Below are 2,609 nucleotides of genomic sequence, written 5' to 3'. Positions count from 1 at the left end.
GGCGGCGGGGCGGGGCTGGCGTCGGCGGCGGTGTGGGCGGGGCGGCGTCGGCGGTGGAGTCAAGAGTGTCGTGGAACGTAGTAATTTCAAAAATTTCCTACGCACACACAAGATCATGGTGATGGCATAGCAACGAGAGGGGAGAGTGTTGTCTACGTACCCTCGTAGACCGTTAGCGGAAGCGTTTATCACAACGCGGTTGATGTAGTCGTACGTCTTCACGACTCGACCGATCCAAGCACCGAACGTATGGCACCTCCGTGTTCAGCACACGTTCAGCTCGATGACGTTCCCCGGGCTCCAATCCAGCAAAGCGTCGGGGATGAGTTCCGTCAGCACGACGGCGTGGTGACGATGATGATGTTCTACCAGCGCAGGGCTTCGCCTAAACTCCGCGACGATATGACCGAGGTGGAATATGGTGGAGGGGGGCACCGCACACGGCTAAGGAACGATCTGTAGATCAACTTGTGTGTCATGGGGTGCCCCCCTGCCCCCGTATATAAAGGAGCAAGGGGGGAGGAGGCCGGCCCTAGGAGGGGGCGCGCCAAGGGGAGTCCTACTCCCACCGGGAGTAGGACTCCCTCCTTCCTTGTTGGAGTAGGAGAAGCGGGGAAAGAGGGGGAGAGGAGGAAGGAAAGGGGGGCTGCACCCCTTGTCCAATTCGGACCAGAGGGGGGCTGCGCGCCTCCTTCCTTTCGGCCTCTCTCCTCTATTCCCGTATGGCCCAATAAGGCCCATATACTCCCCGGCGAATTCCCGTAACTCCCCGGTACTCCGAAAAATACCCGAATCACTCGGAACCTTTCCGAACTCCGAATATAGTCGTCCAATATATCGATCTTTACGTCTGGACCATTTCGAGACTCCTCGTCATGTCCCCGATCTCATCCGGGACTCCGAACTCCTTCGGTACATCAAAACTCATAAACTCATATTATAATTGTCATCGAAACCTTAAGCGTGCGGACCCTACGGGTTTGAGAACTATGTAGACATGACCTAGAACTGTTTCCGGTCAATAACCAATAGTGGAACCTGGATGTTCATATTGGCTCCTACATATTCTACGAAGATCTTTATCGGTCAAACTGCATAACAACATACGTTGTTCCCTTTGTCATCGGTATGTTACTTGCCCGAGATTCGATCGTCGGTATCCAATACCTAGTTCAATCTCGTTACCGGCAAGTCTCTTTACTCGTTTCGTAATACATCATCCCACAACTAACTCATTAGTTGCAATGCTTGCAAGGCTTAAGTGATGTGTATTACCGAGAGGGCCCAGAGATACCTCTCCGACAATCGGAGTGACAAAACCTAATCTCGAAATACGCCAACCCAACATGTACCTTCGGAGACACCTGTAGAGCACCTTTATAATCACCCAGTTACGTTGTGACGTTTGGTGGCACACAAAGTGTTCCTCTGGTAAATGGGAGTTGCATAATCTCATAGTCACAGGAACATGTATACGTCATGAAGAAAGCAGTAGCAACATACTAAACGATCGTGTGCTAAGCTAATGGAATGGGTCAAGTCAATCACATCATTCTCCTAATGATGTGATCCCGTTAATCAAATGACAACTCTTTTGTCCATGGCTAGGAAACTTAACCATCTTTGATTCACGAGCTAGTCAAGTAGAGGCATACTAGTGACACTATGTTTGTCTATGTATTTATACATGTATTATGTTTCGGGTTAATACAATTCTAGCATGAATAATAAACATTTATCATGAAATAAGGAAATAAATAATAACTTTATTATTGCCTCTAGGGCATATTTCCTTCAGTCTCCCACTTGCACTAGAGTCAATAATCTAGTTCACATCACCATGTGATTTAACACCAATATTCACATCTGTATGTGATTAATACCCATAGTTCACATCATCATGTGATCAACGCCCAAAGGGTTTACTAGAGTCAATAATCTAGTTCACATGGCTATGTGATTAACACCCAAAGAGTACTAAGGTATGATCATGTTTTGCTTATGAGAGAAGTTTAGTCAACGGGTCTGTCACATTCAGAGCCGTATGTATTTTTGCAAATATTCTATGTCCACAATGCTCTGCACGGAGCTACTCTATCTAATTGGTCCCACTTTCAATATATATCCAGATTGAGACTTAGAGTCATCTGGATTGGTGTAAAAGTTTACACTGATGTAACTTTTACAACAAACTCTTTTATCACCTCCATAATCGAGAAACATCTCCTTAGTCCTTACTAAGGATATTCTTGACTGCTGTCCAGTGATCTACTATTAGATCAAAATTGTATTCCTTTGTCAAACTCAGAGCAAGGTATACAATAGGTCTGGTTCACAGCATATCATACTTTATAGAACCTATGACTGAGGCATAGGGAATGACTTTTTATTCTCTTTCTATTTTCTGCCATGGTCGGGTCTTGAGTCTTACTCAAATTCACACCTTTGCATCACAGGCAAGAACTCCATCTTTGACTGTTCCATTTTGAACTATTTCAAAAATTTATCAAGGTATGTACTCATTGAAAAATCTTATCAAGCGTCTTGATCTATCTATATAGATATTGATGCTGAATGTGTAAGCAGCTTCACCGAGGTCTTGCTTTGAA

The sequence above is a fragment of the Triticum dicoccoides genome, chromosome 4A (assembly GCF_002162155.2).
Source record: "Triticum dicoccoides isolate Atlit2015 ecotype Zavitan chromosome 4A, WEW_v2.0, whole genome shotgun sequence".
Classification (NCBI taxonomy): Eukaryota; Viridiplantae; Streptophyta; class Magnoliopsida; order Poales; family Poaceae; genus Triticum; species Triticum dicoccoides.
This window is presented reverse-complemented; position numbering follows the sequence as displayed.